This window comes from Malaclemys terrapin, chromosome 11, assembly GCF_027887155.1.
Source record: "Malaclemys terrapin pileata isolate rMalTer1 chromosome 11, rMalTer1.hap1, whole genome shotgun sequence".
Taxonomy (NCBI): domain Eukaryota; kingdom Metazoa; phylum Chordata; order Testudines; family Emydidae; genus Malaclemys; species Malaclemys terrapin.
In genome coordinates, this window is record NC_071515.1 from 68,445,768 (window position 1) to 68,464,593 (window position 18,826).

At 42.3% G+C, this 18,826-nt stretch overlaps 1 protein-coding gene across 3 annotated transcripts in view; it reads right to left on the minus strand.

The window, feature by feature from the left end:
* Positions 1-18,826, minus strand: part of KALRN (kalirin RhoGEF kinase) — a 732,870-nt gene that overhangs the window by 510,815 nt on the left and 203,229 nt on the right. The gene's annotated exons all lie outside the window — the stretch shown is intronic.

Here is an 18,826-nt window from a genome sequence, read left to right on the forward strand (position 1 = left end):
AGCTTCACCAGCAATTTATTTATAAGGGGAAAGTCAGAAATAATCCACCCAGACTATCTCACTCTTCAGGGTGCTGTAGGGTCAATAACTTTTCAGTCAGGGAATCAATTTTTTCGCCTCCTTCCTTATATAGACCAGACTGTGGCTAGCCCTTTCCAGGTGCATACAAACGGAAGAGAGTGTGGCCTTCCCCCTATGTGCCCCTGAGCAAAGCCCAAGTACAAGAGAAGTGGGCATTGCAGCTCCTGCACTAATCTAGCATCATCCCTGGTGATAGATTCACCAAAGGGATTGGGTTTATGTGGGGCCTGGCTTTTTCCCCTTCAGTTCTAGACAGTATAGATGGGCTGACCCAAGGGGAGAGTCTGTTGCACCATTTCAAAGGGTAGAGGACCTTGTACGAGTCCTGCAGTTTGCATGAACTTTGATGTGCTGTTTACCTTCCCCTGCAGTTTCAGTGACTTCATCCCCTCAAGGAATTTCACCAATAAATCACTGATTTTTCAGTCCCTTGGAAGCACAAGAAGACATGAGTTTCCTACTCTTTCAAAAGACAAGAGCACATTCCTTATATGCCATAAGCCAATATTAATGTATCGTCCCACTGCAGGCCAGATGCTGCTATTCCATCAGCTGCTGTTGAAAAATGAGCGTTTGAAGGACATCTTTGCAGTTGCCATGGACTACAGAGCAACTGTCATTGCATAGTGAGCACCCATCCTAAAAAGATAGCTGCAATACAACTTTAAATCCATCACAGTTACATGGACATAAAAGGTTACAGCGTGCACCGAAACACTTTACTTTTACCTTTAGCCTTTCTCAGACGACGACATCCACCATTCGTCTGAGAGAAAGACAGAGCATGGGATAAACCTCTCGCTTAGAAGCAGCTCTGTTGATTGGCCTGAAATGAGGCATTTCACTCCATCCATAACATCTGACTGCCTTGGGTTGTTTAACACTATGTGGTTTGTCTTGTCACAGCTGCTGAATGCAGCACCACTAGCAGAGGATTTTTGATTGTTTGCGATTGAATGTGGATGGAAAAAAAGCCCCTCCGAGTATTTTGTCATGTTCCATACATTATGTACACAGCAAAGACATGGGATCTTGATCTCTGCAAGTCTGTGCAATCAGCAAGTGGTGAACTAGCCCTAGCATATACAATAATACAGCAGGCTACCCACATTTTGCAAGGGCGAGGTCCTTACTGCAAATTTGCAGACAGCCAGACAACTGCACCTAATTTGTACATATAGTATTATTACCACTATTATTGATTTACTATTAAAGATAAGTGAATGTACAATTATAAATTTACAGTGTGTATTTGCTTGCGTAATAACCTGCCTTGCTTATATGATCATGTCTCCCTCTAGTGACTGACTCTGTAAGTACAAACGGTTGCCATTTGCATTTGAAGAAGTTCTTATTTAAGTCAGCTGGTCAAAAGAGGCCAGCCTGTATTTGTGGTATTAAATGGCTCATATTTGATCCATCCTGATAGCAGTGATGTGTGCATAGCCTAATAAAACAAATGTATGTATTTGGCCAGGGTTCATTATGCTGGTTCTTGTATCTTTCTTGATAAAGGAATAGGCATTGCTTGTCGGCCGAGTTCCCCAGAAGAATATAACAGTAGTTGATTTGATTTGCACTCATCCTGCACTTACAGGGAGAGGGTTTCCATAAGCTGCATCTTAGCCCCTTTCAAGGCTGTATTTGACTCTTGCACTGCACTTTAAGAACCCTGGTTTGTGGAATCCTCTCATGTCCTCACCTTTTTGGTACTCACTTCTGATAGCTTCAAATGCAAATAATTTGCATGTGTTTATGAAAATGGAGATAGAAAGGAGAGAGGTGATTTACTGCAGGTCTTAGATAATAGTAATTTAGCCTCCAACAAAATTTTAGGATGATTTATGCAGTTATTTACCTAACCCTCTTATTCAACCCTCTTGTTCAACCAGGGATCTGGGGATCATAGTAGATCACAAGCTAACTATGAGTCAACAGTGTAACACTGTTGCAAAAAAAGGAAACATCATTCTGGGATGTATTAGCAGGAATGTTGTAAGCATGACATAAGAAGTAATTCTTCCGCTCTACTCCACGTTGATTAGGCCTCAACTGAAGTATTGTGTTCAGTTCTGGGCGCCATATTTCAGGAAGGATGTGGACAAATTGGAGAGAGTCCAGAGAAGAGCGACAAAAATGATTAAAAGTATAGAAAACATGACCTATGAGGGAAAATTGAAAAAACTAGGTTTGTTTAGACTGGAAAAGAAAAGACTGATGGGGCACATGATAACAGTTTTCAAGTACATAAAAGGTTGTTATAAGAGGATGGAGAAAAATTGTTTAGGAGAAGAAGCAATGGGCTTAAATTGCAGCAAGGGAGGTTTAGGTTGGACATTAGGAAAAACTTCCTGTCAGGGTGGTTAAGCACTGGAATAAATTGCCTAGGGAGGTTGTGGAATCTCCATCATTGGAGATTTTTAAGAGCAGATTAGACAAACACCTGTCTGGGATGGTCTAGATAATCTTAGACCTGTCATGAGGCAGGGGACTGGACTAGATGACCTCTCAAGGTCCCTTCCAGTCCTATGATTCTAAAACAAATCAAAACAAATCAGAGCAAGTGATACGTTAGCTGGACATGATCCTTCTTAGGTACAGAAATAGAGAATTGGGCCAAATTTATCCCTGATGCAACACCATTGACTTCACTGCGGGAAGAACTGTACCCAATGTTATCTTGCATATTTTCAGGGAAACAGTGGATCCAATACTGCAGCCTGGCCAGATTCTGCACCACTGAAGTTAACAGGACCTTTGCCACTGATATCAAGGGCTGCTGACTGGGCACTATGTGAGTAAAGGCTGGAAAATTGGGCCATAGATATTAAATCAATAGGGTCTTCTCATCTTGATGCACCAGGAGCAAAGCTCCATGGGTTCCAGAACAACTTTGAGTGACCTCCCACTGGACCAGCACAGCAGCAATACACTTGGTTTCCATGGTGATGGTACCTGCACCTGCACCTGCCTCAGCACTGCACCTGTGGTAGATTCAGACCCTGTTAATAAAGATGTTACAACAGCCTATACTAAGAGAGCATAGGTGCCAAGGAAGGTATGAATGGGCACAACAATAAGGGTTTATAGATGTAGGTGTGTGCATACACTTATAAAACATACTACAGTACTTTTCAGTAGTGGTCAAAAACACCGAAGAGACTGCAAGCCAGTGGGCCAACTCATCAGCCAGGGCATCAAATCAAGCTCCCAACACTATCAAATTTTCAGCCCTTTCTTCAGGGATGAGTTTCTCTCTCAAACACCAAAACAATCCAACATAAATCATACAGGTAAACCAGGTCCTTTCCCTTGGCTCAGGGTCCACTGTAGGAGCCCACCCACTCTTTGCAGCTCTCTCTCCCAACAAAGCTGCTTGTTGGCCTTTTATCTAAGAACCCAGGACCATACTTTTAAAGTTAGAGTGCCTAAATACCTTTAAAAACTGGCCCCAGGTGACCTGCAGGCCATCACCTGATCCCTGGCCTCAAACCCATCACCTGGGAGGCAGCTAATTAGTTATAAGTCACAACTCCTTTTAAAGAGCCAGCCCACCCTGTGGCAAAACACTATTGTAAGTTGTATTGTTTTGGACCACTACGGTATTATATTGTAGTCTTTTTCTAATAAGGGTTGTGGGGGAAGGATACGTATGTGTTTAAAGGGAAAGAGGATCAAATAAGATAAAAGGCAGCCCAAAAATCAATAGCAACCCAGCCTGAGAGAGGAACCGGCCCAGCAAATATGCTTTCTCTAGTTTATAATTTATAAACATACCCATTCTTATTATTTTTACATTAGAACATTTTCATACCAACTACCAGCTGTTTCTAATACATTGGTTTCCGATGTGTTTGTTTCCATTTCCAAATGCTTCATGTGTGCATGACAGTGTATAATTTTTCCTATGGAATCCTGTGTATACAAACCCCAGGTCTGATTAATACATAAAACATGGCACCAATAATACTTTGCATCCAACTACCACACATCTTTACCCTCACTCTGCCTTCTAAGAATGGAGCTTGTCATTGGCAAATGATTGGGAGGAAGGACAGAACTGTGGTAAAAGTACAGCTCTGCACTGAAAAAAGACTGTAAAAAGGTACTCCCTAGACCAGCAGATATGCTGACTTTAAGGGCAAAATACAAATTCTCTCTGCTCTTTTCTCTTGTTATTCCTTCAGGGCCAAGACAGATAAAAGTGAGCTCAATTTCAATCCTTCTGCATCATCAATGGAACGGTTTGCTCATTTCCAGTCACTAGCTCACCAATTATGAAAGGGAATGGGACTACACAACACTACCTCTCTCGCTCTTTTGATCTGTAGATCTCAAAGCACAGTACAAAGAAGGTTAAGTATTGTTGTCCCAGTTTTACACATGGGAAAACTGAGGAACAGCCAATGAAGTGACATGCCTAAGATCACCCACCAGGATGGAGCAGACTCCGATAGATTCCAGGTTTCCTGAGTCTTAGTCTAGCACCCCAGCCATTGGAGTAGAAGTGTCAGTGAAGCATAATTAGTCCTGCCAAACCCTTTATTATTAGTGATGGTGTGAGAAGATCAGGTTTACAGGGTTGGCAGTTAGAAAATTTCTTCTTGTAAATTGAGCCCATTTGATATGGAGTCACTGAGAAATGACAAACATGGAACTAATCCCATAATGCTATTTTTACATAGTGACTTTTCACAGCAGAACAACACTTCAAATAAGTCATTTACCCACCTCAAGTTCTCTGAATGGGAGATCTAGTTTTAAGTGGGGCACAGTAACCCAGACATCATATGGTTGAGGATGGGCGCTTGAGGAATGTTCCCACAAAAGAATAGTCAATGAAACATAGCAAATTCAAACCAATAAAAGGAAATACTTTTTCCACACAATGCATAAATTAGCCTGTGGAACTCGTTGCCACATGATACTGAAGTCAGGAGCTCAGCTGGATTCAAAAAGATTGGACATTTATATGGATAACAAGAATATCCAGAGTTATAGTAGAAAAGATTAATAATATGGACAAGAGCTTTGGAAGGGATATAAACCCTCAAGCTTGGGGTGTAAGCCAAACTCTAATAGTTAGAGCTAGTACAGTAAACTATCCCTGGAGACAGGTTACCCCATAACTGCCTACTTCAGAATTTCTTTCTCTGAAGCACATAGCTTTGGTCACTGTTGGAGACAGGATACTGGATTAGATGGGCCAGTGGTATGATCCAGTCTGGCTGTTCCTAGAAATAATTTAACTCTAATCTGGAAAATGCAGTATTCTCTCAATTTCAAATAAAGATCAGCTGTTAGAAAATCCATGGAAATAGTTTAAAAATAGAATGAGTATGTGTCTGAAAAAAGAGGGCATATTGTCAAAGCACTGCATGGGGTTACAGTGACTTTGATGGGAGTCACTCGTCTAAAACCCCATGCAATGTTTTAGGAAAGTAACTCCACATTTTTTAATAGTTCTCAGAATAGATTTTACCATTTAAGAAACTTTGGCATTAAATTGGGCCAAACCCATCCCTTGTGTAACTTCACTGAAGTCCATGAATTATGCTGGGATGAATCTGGGTCAAATTGACTTTGTTCCTTCTTCTCTTCACTAAGGCCCCTCCTAGAATCTTTTTCTGTTTTTTGAATATTTTTTTCTTCTGGATTTTTGAGTCTATTTTCCTTCATTTGGTCCTAAATCTCTGTTGATTTTATTATTGCTTGTCTACAGTAGCACCTGGTTGCACTAAATAATATCAGTGCTAGGCACTGTACAAACACATAGTAAGAAACAGTCCCTGAACATCTTACAATGGAAACAGACAAGACAGATTAAGGATGGGAGAAAGGGAGTATTATTTTTCCTATTTTACAGATAGGGAATTGAAACCCAGAGAAATTAAGTATCTGGCCCAAGATCAGACATGAAGTCTGTCTAGAGCTGGGACTAGAATCCCCATCTCTTGAGTCCTAGTCCAGGGTCTTAACCACAAGACCCTCCCCATCCTATGTTCTTGTAGAATGCTATAGTTCTTTCTTCTCTCAATGCTTCCCCTTTTCTTTTTCATATTTCCCCCTCTCTCCATTACTTCTTTTTTCCAGTATTTTTGCCCGTATTCATTTATAGATTCATAGATTCTAGGACTGGAAGGGACCTTGAGAGGTCATCGAGTCCAGTCCCCTGCCCGCATGGCAGGACCAAATACTGTCTAGACCATCCCTGATAGACATTTATCTAACCTACTCTTAAATATCTCCAGAGATGGAGATTCCACAACCTCCCTAGGCAATTTATTCCAGTGTTTAACCACGCTGACAGTTAGGAACTTTTTCCTAATGTCCAACCTAGACCTCCCTTGTTGCAGTTTAAGCCCATTGCTTCTTGTTCTATCCTTAGAGGCTAAGGTGAACAAGTTTTCTCCCTTCTCCTTATGACACCCTTTTAGATACCTGAAAACTGCTATAATGTCCCTTCTCAGTCTTCTCTTTTCCAAACTAAACAAACCCAATTCTTTCAGCCTTCCTTCATAGGTCATGTTCTCAAGACCTTTAATCATTCTTGTTGCTCTTCTCTGGACCCTTTCCAATTTCTCCACATCTTTCTTGAAATGCGGTGCCCAGAACTGGACACAATACTCCAGCTGAGGCCTAACCAGAGCAGAGTAGAGCAGAAGAATGACTTCTAGTGTCTTGCTCACAACACACCTGTTAATACATCCCAGAATCATGTTTGCTTTTTTTGCAACAGCATCACACTGTTGACTCATATTTAGCTTGTGGTCCACTATAACCCCTAGATCCCTTTCTGCCGTACTCCTTCCTAGACAGTCTCTTCCCATTCTGTATGTGTGAAACTGATTTTTTCTTCCTAAGTGGAGCACTTTGCATTTGTCTTTGTTAAACTTCATCCTGTTTAACTCAGACCATTTCTCCAATTTGTCCAGATCATTTTGAATTATGACCCTGTCCTCCAAAGCAGTTGCAATCCCTCCCAGTTTGGTATCATCCGCAAACTTAATAAGCGTACTTTCTATGCCAATATCTAAGTTGTTAATGAAGATATTGAACAGAGCCGGTCCCAAAACAGACTCCTGCGGAACCCCACTCATTATGCCTTTCCAGCAGGATTGGGAACCATTAATAACAACTCTCTGAGTACGGTTATCCAGCCAGTTATGCACCCACCTTATAGTAGCCCCATCTAAATTGTATTTGCCTAGTTTATCGATAAGAATATCATGCGAGACCGTATCAAATGCCTTACTAAAGTCTAGGTATACCACATCTACAGCTTCTCCCTTAGATTAATTTATTTTTAAATTTAAATTTATTTTTATTATTTTAATTCTTTCTGTTCCTTATTACACCCTGTTCTCTTTCTCCCTGAAGTAGGGTTGCCAACTTTCTAATAGCAGAAAAATGAACACCCTTGCCCTGCCCCTTCCCCAAGCCCCCCCACCCCCGCTTCTCCGAAGCCCTGCCCCTTCTCACTCCATCACCTCTCCCTCTGTCACTCGCTCATTTTCACCAGGCTGGGGCAGGGAGTGGAGGGGTGTGAGCTGGGGGTGTGGGCTTGGGGGTGTGGCCAGGGATGAGGAGTTTGGGGTACAGGAGGGGGCTCAGGCTGTGGGGTGGGGCCAAGGGGTTTGGAGTGTGGGAGGGGATGCGGGATCTGGGATGGGGTCAGAAATGAGGGGTTCAGGGTGTAGGAGGGAGGCCTGGGCTGGGGCAGGGGGTTGGGTGTGGGAGTGGTGAGGGCTCCATCTGGGGGTGCAGGTTGTGGGGTGGGGCTGGGGATGAGGGGTTTGGGGTGCAGGAGGTTGCTCTGGGCTGGCACCAAGGGGTTCGGAGTGCGGGAGAGGGCTCTTGGATGGGGCATGGGGCTGGGTGTGGGAAGGGGTGTGAGGTGTGGACTCCAGGAGGGAGTTTGGATGCGGGAGGGGGCTGAGGCTAGGGGGAGGAGCATGGGAGGCGGTGCAGGCTCCAGGAGGGAGTTTGGGTGCAGGAGGAGGCTCAGGTCTGGGGCGGGGAAGGGGGGTGGCACGCAGGAGGAGTTGCGAGCTCCAGGAGGGAGTTTAGGGATGGGAGGGGGATCAGGGCTGGGGCAGGGGTGTGGGAGGTGATGAGGAGTGCAGCTCTGGGCGGTGCTTATCTCAAGCGGCTCCCAGGAAGGGATGACATGTCCCTCCGGTTGCTAGGCAGAGGGGTGGCCAGGGGGCTCTGCACGCTGCCCCCACCCGCAGGCACCGTCCCTGCAGCTCCCATTGGCCATGGTTTCTGCCCAATGGGAGCTGCAGAGCTGGCACTCAGGGCGGGGGCAGTGTGCAGAGCCCCCTTGGCTGTCCCCGAGCCAGAGGGATATGCACTCTGTGGCCCTTCCTGGTTTCCCATAATGCACTCCATTTCCTCCTTTGGTTCATATAACCCCATCACCTCCCCTCTTAACCTTCTGTGGCAATTAAGACATTAAAGTTTGTAAAGGGCTTTGAGATCTTTGGATGGAAAGCAAGAGAGCAATGTCATGTATTATTATTATAAATTATATTTATTGTTCAAACCCTGCAGAGTAAAAGCAAATCCTGCCCTAGCAGGGGCAGTGAGGCAGAGCCAAGATAGTGCCTGATGGGGTCTCTGCCACCAGGAATATGCTGGGTTTAGACAGATTTGTTCAGAACCAGACAGAGGATTGTGTGGTAGGGCACATATTGCTGAAGAGAAGCATCATGTGCTTCTGACCAGTGTTTGCAGGCACCATCTGGCTGAAACAAGTGGGTGTGAATATGCCCCCTGTCTGTTGACCACACCTCTTGTGAACATATTGCAAAGGAGGAGTGCATTACTCCTTTTCTGCTTATTCAGGAGCAATAGGGTCTCCCCTCCCTTTTCCCCACCTGGGGCCCAGATGGTAAGATTTTGCCCAAACCAAGGTCATTCCTAGGCTATGTAGAATCTAATTTTCCATTCTCATTCTGTTGAGGGAGTTAAGAAAATAAAGAAATTAATCAAATCTAAAGAAAGAAATGCATGATTAATCTGTAAAAATCATTATTGAGTTCTCAGTATTACTGAAGCTTAATGCCAGGATCTACAAACTTCAGCAAGAGCAGAGATTATTATGCTACTTAATAACCAATGAAGAAAGTAAAATAATAACTGTGGAGTTCACAATAATCAGTAACCACTACAGATTTTCAGGTTAGAGGGCAGTGGGGTCAGGGCAAAAGGCAGATTGAATTAAGCCAAAGCAACAAGGGTAGAAAAGTAGCTGTCTTCTACCTTCCATTGTTTGCCTTCTCAATCAATAGGATCTAATTTAGTGTTCCTGCCATATGTTGTCTCTTCCTTAAATGAATTTGTGTTCAAGTGAATGGGCTGCTTGAATTCAACACACACTGAACAGGAGATGTGACCAAAGTGAGCAATGTTCATCTGGGGAGCACAAAAAAACCCCAAAATCGACATCATAGGTATTTTCCATGGAACTGTAGTTTGCCTGGACTGTACTACTTACACTTCATAGAACAGGGGCTAGAATCTGCTCTCAGTTACACTAATGCAAATGCCAATAACGCCTTTGTCCTCAATGGACTTGCACTGCTGTAACGCCAATAACTGAGGACCCAATTCAGCAAAGCATTTAAGCATGTGCTTAAATCCCATTGACCTCAAAGTGCACAAGTGCTTTGTTGTATAGAATGTACTTTAGTATGTGTTTGAAGTTAAACATATGCCTCAGTGCTGCATGGAATTGGGACCTGACAGTTAACTCTAGCTCTCAGTATGTTATGAATTTGAACTGTAACACTTCCCTTAGTACTATACGGAGTAAATCTTTGTATGCTATTAGGTATAGTATACACATACACACGCAATATAGTTTAAACTGTGTCCTAGTGAACTTTTTAAAGAGTTCAGTCACAAGAACCATGGAAACCAAACAGACAATATGCACAGTAGACTAACACCACTGGTCCATATGCCAAACAATTTATCCCAGCCAAGACAAAGATTATATTCATTTTACACTTGAATTTATTCTAAAATGAAAAGATGAATGTCTTTTTATATGTATTACTTAGACCCAATCCAAAACTAATATTATTTTTTTATGTTTCCCCATTCTATCCTTCCTTCTATTAATTATACAACATGATTGCTTGCTGCAACATCCCCTCAGTCGGAGCTATTTGATAACAATACTCAGCCTTTCAAAGCTCTGCCAATACTTGTCAGAGATCCAGCAGCTCTTGCCCATTCTGTAGTGGAAAGTCTGTCTCTCAAATTTCCTGTCACTTAGAGCCTCACACAGGGGCAGCCACTGTGAGCTAAAACCCTCCCCCATTGCCTTGTCTGTGACATTAAGACCTGGCAGGTTTTGTTGAGGGTTTTTTGTTTTTTGGAGGGGGGGGGGTACTTTTTTTTGCTAATTGCTAAGATTGTTATTCCCTCCACGAGGTACTTGGCAGCACCAGGCCTCGCAACACAGCCTCTGAATATACATACAAACATCTAAACTGTGGCCCCACAGCTTGAGAGCAGGCCAAATAATAGGCAAGGCTTTGATAAAGATACACCCACTTGTATCAAAAATGCAAATTCATCAGCTTCAGGGCACATGTGGCCTCTTACAAACTGCATTCAGCATCTGAAGTCAAAAACATGACACTTTGTGTATCACACCTCAGCCAACAGCCAGACTTTGTCTTTTCATACAAGGGCACAAAACTACTCAAAGCACTAGAAGAACACTGAATTAATGTACAATCTGTGGTGAATGCTGTGCTTTATGTCCATCAGCAGGGGATTATTTTTATTTTATTTTAAACAAACACTAACAATACTATGAGGATGTAACTAATGCAAGTCAAACCTTAGTGACATTCCTTTTTTATTTTCATCTGGGTCTTGGGATCAGTCTAAGTAGTTTCATTTCTTGTTCTCATAAAAGTAACAATTCTTGGCACTCCTATAATGCCTTCAGCCATCATAGCCCTGGGCCTACAGCACGTGCCTCAGAATCAGAAGACATGTTCTATTCCTGGCTCTGCTGCTATATTGCTCTTTGACCTTAAACAAGCTGTTTTAACCTCTTTTTGTTTTAGTTTCCCAACTATAAAAGAGAAATAATGGTTACCCACCTTTGTAAAATACTTTGAGATCTGTAAATGAAAAGTTTTACAAAAGTGTTGAATGTTGTTATTATCTGAAGATCTCAAAGTGCCTTACAAACATTAATTAATTTAGCCTCACAAAGCCTCTCTGAGGTAGATCAAAATATTTCCCTTTTACAGATGGGAAACTGAGGCACAGAAAGTTAAGAGACTTTCTCAAGGTCACTTCGGAAGTTGTGGGATCACCTGATGCCAAGTCTTGTACTTTTAGGGCTCAAAACTGAAAGTTGCTGAACACTTGACTGCAAAGGGAACTGAGAATAATCAACATCTTGCAGGGCCGAGCCTTTAGCCAGAAACCCATCCTTTTCCTCTTATACATTTTTGTACTCTACAGCAGAGGCAGTCAATAGGCAGACCATGGGCCAAATCCAGACTGCTAGACACTTTTGAATGACTGCAAAATCTTGTATTTACTTATTATCATCATTATTGTTATTGCGATGTGAAAAATGTTTCTCTGGTTTCTGGACCTTGACTATACCTTGACCAAGAAATTTGAACCTTGACAAAAAATAAATTGACTACTCCTGCTCTACAAAACTGTCAAAAAGACTGTTGCCTGTAACATTGTTAGTACAGGGCTAGGGACCATTTCTACTCTAGAATACTGTCAGTTGTTTTAAGTAAGGGCATTTTCTCCGACCAAATCAAAATGTGTTTGAACATTTCCTTTTCATTTCACTCTCCTTTCAGTTACAACTCAATCCCTTATGGAAACATTCTATAGGATTTAATAAATCTGCCTATGGGTTTCTATAACAAGGATGTAATTCACTATTAAACTCTACTACAGCTTGGTATATAAGGATCTCATTCTGCATTAAATTCTATAGGTTAGAAAAATGTCTATAAACTACATTGATTTCATCCTTGGTATATTCTATACGCTTTTTCCATAAGTGTTGTGGCAGGACATCAGCCTCCACTTGTAATTCATCAAGTGACATCATTAGGTCACCCACCTGTCTAACCGAAAACCAGATTCTCAAATTATAGAGGTCTCCAGTCTCCAGTAACTTCTCTAGGGTGAAAAAATAAAATATCTAATTATGTACAACATTCAGGAGGTGTTTTACTGAAACCCTGGCCTTACAAAAGAACCATATGCCAGTGCCTAAAGTGGGCTTTCCAAACATCTGCTTCCCAAGGGGATTTAATGCCAGACAGTAAGAAAGCAACTTTAATTAGAGGCCAATTCAGATCCTAGTCTAAGCGCCTGTAACTTTCCTAAGAGCCTTAACAAAATCCCAAACAATCAGAACAACTGCATTTCCCCCAAAATTAAAAACAATCTGTTAATTTCTTCTTTTAAGATAGAATCCCTTTTTCATTATTCTTTCCTTAATAAGGTGCATGTGCCCAATCCTAACACATACAAATACACCGCAAAATTCGAATCGACTTGGATGGGAGCAGGATTGGGTCTTGTGTGAATATGGTGCACTATGGTTTTTCAATTAAAAAGAATAATCCATCGTTGGCTTTGGTTAATGTTACACTCAGAAGCACAGGTCTAATTATTAATTAGTTCTATTTAATCTTTTTATTCCTATTTCTCTGTCCCACCAATGCTCCTCATCTGAAGAGAAACTTTTCCTCCCTTGCTTATATCTCTTGCTCCTACTCTCATTCTACCATTGCTCAGGATTTTAACTCCTTGGCTATTATTTAATTCTGCAGTGTGTTTTCAGATCCAGCTAGTTCAAGAGAGTCTAAATGAAATGAGAGCTGGATCCTGCAACGGATATGCATAGTTCTTACCGAAGTGGCTGGTCCCTATTTGGTGAGGAGGCTCACTGACTTCAATGTGACTTCTTGAATGAGTAAGGATTTGCCATTTAGGTCCAAACTGTGATCCATTGCATAAGCGCACAGAAAAGTAAAGGGCAGATGGCATGATCATCCTCTATGTGGCTACATGCATCAGCAGTCACAGCAGTGCTGGAAGTGCAGCCTCCAAGGGACTGTTACTCTCCTGCACTGATGGGTAGGAACTTGTAGACCAGGGCTGGGCAAGTCACAGAACCATGATCCATTCCTCTGCCAGCACAACACAGATAGTGAAGGGGAGAGGATAGCTCAGTGGTTTGAGTATTGGCCTGTGCTAAACCCAGGGTTGTGAGTTCAATCCTTGAGGGGGCCACTTAGGGATCTAGGGCAAAAGCAGTACTTGGTCCTGCTAGTAAAGGCAGGGGGCTGGACTCAATGACCTTTTGGGGTCCCATCCAGTTCTATAAGATAAGTATATCTCCGTATATTATATTATAAACTGTGCCAGATAAAAGAGCTGGCACAAGGGAGAATTAGGAACCAAATTGTGACTCAGGTCACAAGTCCACCGTCTCTTACTCAAGGGCCATAATTGCCCACGTAAGTAGAGGTAGCAGATTGGACCCCAGAGTCGTACTAGGTTTCATTATCATTGTTTCAATTATTCAATGGCCCACTCCTCCAGAAATCAATCCCAAATAATCATAACCCACTTTACCAGATTTTATATAATCCAGTCATCACTCACTCCAGATGTCTCAGACCTCTCTAGTGAAACATTGGACCACAAAGTAGCATTCATTCTTCTCATAAGAGCTGCAGTGAAGTGTAAAGGTGATCAGTTTAACGTCTCGGATAGCATCAAATATCTAAACAAATCAGGAACTTACACTTTACATATATCAGCAGGGGGGAAAGGGTAAAGAACTCACAAAACTAAATAATGTATGTGTCTCCCACTTATTCTGACATTTTTGACATGCATTAAACATTAATAAAAATCATTTTATGGATGGCTGAGTCATGCCTGTCAGTGCAAACTCCGCCGCCTCTCCACCTGCCTCTTTCACCTTCATCTAGCTCCTATTACAGAGAGGAGCCACTTGTAACTCTGACTGCTCCACAGGTCTGATCCTGAAAGATGCTGGGTGCCCATGGATGTGAAAGAGCAAAGCCAATATCTCAAGGTATTTGAGTACAGAATTAGAAATACATTCTTAGATGGCATTTGTAGCTCTACCCACTGAGTCCTAACCCTGCTGCTGTTAAATTCACAAACCTGCTGTTTTGTTAATTAGTTAAGTTGAGATGCTGTGAGTCATTTTGGAAAGCAAATTACCTCCTTGATTTCTAAAGACTTCCTAGGCACACTTTTTTTTTAAGCTTAACATTTTTTCTTCCACACCATATATGTATAGCAATTAATTACTGCCTGTCTGTGTTTAATTTAATGTTAGCCTACTCGTCTTTTCAATTACCGTCTAAAGCCAATGTAGCCCTTATTATCCAAATCTTTCAAATGGACCAATGTAGATGTTTATAGCCCTAGGATATATTGCTCTAGGAACCCTGAGGTTCTTGTGGCAAGAACATTAAATGTATTTGTAATGTTGAAAAGACATGGATCACCAGTGAATTGAAAATGCAGCTTCCCTTATACATGTCTTTTGGTGAAAACAGGATGAAAAAAGTCTATGATAAAAACTAACATCACCAACTGTTCAGATGCCTTCCTGGACAAGTCACCACTTAACTTTCCTGAGATGGTACAACATGAGGTATAGTTATATAAACATACCAGGCAGCCTTATTGCTGCCTGGGGCAGAAGGATATGCATTTAATCTCATCTCACATATCCTATTACACTGTAAAACCGAATGCCACAGTTACCAGAAACATGCTCTTCATCCCAAACATGCTTTACTTTAGAGAAGGGAGAAAAATATATCTAACGAGATTAATCCAGCTACCGCCTAAACTCAGCAAATTAGCTTCCCTTTGCTAAAGGGAGCTCAGAGCTGAACAAAGAACTGGCTACAGGTTAATGAAATCTGACTGATCTCTGGAGGGTGCAAGCTGTTACCATATAGATCCCTGACAGCTGGAGTCAAATGACCATCTAACTTGTCTATAAACCACAGGCCACTAATTTGGAGCCCCTCCTTCTAGCCTAGTATTCTAATCACATTGCTAGGTTGCAAAGGCAGAGGGCACGGAGCTGACACTGTTTTCTGCAATGGGTCTGAGAAAAGTGCTCCATATTTGGTATATTTTTCATTTTTTTTCTCCAGGCTATTTTATAAATAGCACGTCCTCCCCTCATATAAAGGGATTTTGCTGGTTGCTATTCCTTTTATTCAGGTTTTATTGAACACCAAAATTAGCAAAGCGAGACCAGGAGAAACATCACATTCTTTTTTAAAAAGTAGTCTTGTTATTAATCCACAAGGTAGGGTTAAAAATCTCCCATAATAAAATGAAATTAAGGTCATAACTCAGACCTATTTTAGCCCAGAATCTTAAACACAGGGGCCTGATCCAAATCCAACTGAAGTAAGTAGAAAGATTTCCATTGACTTCAATGGGGTTCAGGCCACTGGCAAAAAAGGGCATACACAATACTCCTCTGCCAGTTTCGCTACCATGGGTGAGATTTCACTCCTCTCTTTGTAATTTTTTTTTCACTGCTACTTATGATTTTTCCCATTGCAAATGTATTTTTAATTGAAACTACATACGGTGTCCCAAGTTATCTTGTGTTTTTCCCTCCCACGCCCCGGAACACAATTTTGTATTACTGTTCCCACTCTTCTGCTAACAAAAGAATTTTATTTGGTTGGGTCTGTGGATGTTTTTATTTTATGGCTCAACAACATGAAGGTTTCCATTTCCTTTTCCAGCAAACTCCAGTGTTGCTTCAGAAATGATTTGCCTGTTATGTCAATTGGTCAATAACACTTAGGAGTTGCCATGCTAATTCTTTGAAGTAAAGACTTAAATTACAGTCTGGAGTCAATACAATGTTAGGTTTAATTAGAAACTATAACATTAAATGAAAGAAGTAAAAAGAGAAACTTACTAATATTTTCTTACTTGCTTCTAAAGGGAAGGAAAAATTAATTTCCAGCCCAGGTAGACATACATGCACTAGGTTCAAATTCCTGCTGTCCCTGATTGAGAGTTATTTGGGATGAGTTTTTTCAGATCTCTCTGAATCAGGCAGAAAAGGGGCTTGAATATTTCTCCCGCACAAAATCCCTGGTGTCATACACACCTCTCTGCCTGAATTGACGAGCTCAAGTTTTGTTCTGAAAATGGGCACTTTGGCACAATTCTGGTTTTGAAAAAACATGAAGCATTTTGGAACGAAAAACAAATTTCAAAACTTCAAAAGTTGCTGCAAAACACAACTGTTATCTTCCAGCCATCTCTGTCCATTGTGCAAGGTGCTGTACAAATACATAGTAGGAGACAGTCCTTGCCCTAAAGCACTTACAATAGACAATTTGGGGGAGGGAAGACAGACAGGGTGAAGTGATTTTGTCCAAGTTCATACAGCCAGTTGGTCAAAGAACCTAGGTCTTCTCACCCCCGGACCAGTGCCCTATTATCTGGTCCACACTTGCCTCCCTAGCTTTAGTTTATTAAGGACTTTCAGTGACAACGGTGGTGGGGATATAAGGAGTCTTTCCCTTCACCATTCTTGGCCACCCACACCCTACGCATAGTCGCAGTCCTAGTCCCTGAGAGTGCTCCCTCCTACTGCCTCTGGGGGTGCAAGCCATGCCAAGGAGAGCAGGGAAGTGGTGAGAACATGTCCCCTCCCCTCCTACACCAGCAGATAGAGTTGGCCAGCAGCAGAGAGGGCAACCAGCTCAATCACCCAAAGAAATCATGCAGCCTGTATACTTCCTCTGCATGCTGAGAAGCTCTGGGAAGGATTTTCCCCTCCCAAAGCTCCCCCTTGAGACAGTGCAGCTCTGCCTCACTCCTTACTCAGAGCTTTGGTTTACTGCCCCTTCCAATATAGCTGTCATCTCCCAGGTCAGAATAATTCCATTTTTTAACACTCTATCCCCTGCCCAACATGGCCAAAGAGGATTCCAAATCTTACCAGTGTTGACTGTCCAAGAGGAGTTAATGTTAAGTGAAGTAAGTCTCAGTGACACCCTCTTTCCCTGTCTCTCTAGCTCCACCAGAGCCAGAGCTGAGGACTCTGTATTCTGGGTCCACAATGCCCCCAGTCCCAGGGAGCAGAGAGTGTTTAGGGTGACCAGATGAGAGGAAGAAAATATCCGGACACATGGGGGAGAAAAAAAAAGCCGAGTGCTGAAAAAAAAAAAGCCGAGTGCTGCCGGCGGAGCGAAATATCGGGACAAAGATCGGTCGGGGCGCGGGACAAACACCTAAATATTGGGATGTCTGGTCACCCTTTAGGTGCAGGAATCAAACACTGATTAGAATAGTAATCATGGCATGTTTATATAACATGTTACATCCAAGAATCCCAAAATAGTCTACATACTGTATTTAGGAGTCATTCCCACCCACCCATGAAATGCAGCCACTTCTGAGGCAGAAAGCATCAGCCATTTAACAGTAAACAGCAACAGTATAAAAATAAATTATTCAACTGAAACTGCAAAGGGGAATTTTAGGCAGAAAGATTGTAATTACCTGTGTTAGAACTGTAGCCAGGACTTCAGGCCAAAACTTTTAATCTTAGGAAAAGTGCTGTGGAATCTATAATGAACAGAAGAGTCCAGAATCTCAGGTTTACATCTCACCCAAAAGACATCACCTCAAGCATCTGCATAATCCCCACTACAGCCATGCTGTGGCATTGGTTTGGAACTGATTTGGCTGGAAGAGTACTCCCTACTGAGTCACCAATGGCACTTCCTGTATCACCTGTATTTTCCTTGGCCATGTCTCTGACAAAACTTGCTTAGTTTGTGTGATCTGATGAGATCGCCATCCATGAAAACATATCTGCACAATTTGATCTCTCCACCAATTTCCACAGGACAAAGACATATCAAATGCTACAATATTAGTTTACATTAAGGCACCTATTCCCTGCACAGTATAAGACAGTGGTTCTCAAACTTTTTTTTTTCCGTGGACCACTTGAAAATTGCTGAGGGTCTCAGTGGACCATTTAATGATCTTTCCAGATGTTGTTTATACCATTAGCTAACTATTTTAAAGCACTTTGGATAAAAGCGCTATATATATAAAAAATAATAATTAACTTTTTTTGTTCTACAAATAAAAGCACACAACTCATATTTTCATATCAGTAGTTTTATCTTTCTAATGCGATGGATGTGCCCTCTCTCCAACATCACAGCAGCCCCCAAGCTGGTGCTGGGAAGGAGTGGGGTCTGTCCCCCACCACAGCAGCCACAGAGCTGAGGCTGGGAAGGCGGGCCATCTCTCCCCAGCAGCTGCAGCCATGGAGCTGGGGAACATCACCTCTTTCTCTGGTCACTGCAGCCCTGCACATCCCAAATTCCCCCACCCCCTCTTCTTACCCCACTGTCTCCTCCTACCTACCCTCTATTCCCCCCAACGCTACCACCTCACCTTACATGTGTGTCTTCTCAAGGGTCCAGGCACCTAATTAGAGGAGCCATGCCTGCGCGGCTCCACTAATTAGGTGGGTGGCCCTTCATTCTCTCATGTGCAGCCACCCAAACACACACCTTAGAGGGAACTATCTGCGAACCATCGGAATGGAGCTTGCGGACCACTGGTGGTCCACAGACCACAGTTTGAGAACCTCTGGTGTAAGAGATATGTAATG